At 50.4% G+C, this 518-nt stretch overlaps 1 protein-coding gene across 1 annotated transcript in view; it reads left to right on the top strand.

The window, feature by feature from the left end:
- ZNF880 (zinc finger protein 880) overlaps positions 1-518 on the top strand; it is a 25,061-nt gene that overhangs the window by 1,997 nt on the left and 22,546 nt on the right. The gene's annotated exons all lie outside the window — the stretch shown is intronic.

The following is a 518-nucleotide window of genomic DNA, read 5'->3' as shown; positions in this document are numbered from 1 at the left end:
CTTTGTCACCGAGGCTGGAGTGCAGTGGCACCATCTCAGGTCACTGCAACCTCCGCCTCCCGAGTTCAAGCGATCCTCCTGCCTCAGCCTCCCGAGTACCTGGGATTACAGGTGCCACGCCCAGCTAACTTTTGTTATTTTTGGTAGAGACGGGGTTTCACCATATTGGCTAGGATGGTCTTCAACTCCTGGCTTCAAGTGATCCACCTGCCTTGGCCTCCCAAAGTGCTGGGATTACAGGAGTGAGCCACTGTGCCTGGCCTAATTCTTAAAGTTTGATTCTAATGCCCAGACACCTGGGATCTGTGCTTACGCTGCCATTTTTAGCCTTCACACCTGGGGCAAGTTTCTTAGCATGTCTGTGAAAGAGTTGTCTCTTCAGTAGGATGGGAACAGATTGTTCTTTCATGGGCTTTTGTTGTAATAGCAGTTAGTACATGTAAAACATTTAGAATATGCCAGGTGAGGTGGCTCACGCCTGTAATCCCAGCACTTTGGGAGGCCAAGGCAGGTGGATC

Source organism: Colobus angolensis, unplaced genomic scaffold, assembly GCF_000951035.1.
Source record: "Colobus angolensis palliatus isolate OR3802 unplaced genomic scaffold, Cang.pa_1.0 Scaffold25, whole genome shotgun sequence".
Taxonomy (NCBI): Eukaryota; Metazoa; Chordata; class Mammalia; order Primates; family Cercopithecidae; genus Colobus; species Colobus angolensis.
This window is presented reverse-complemented; position numbering and strand designations above follow the sequence as displayed.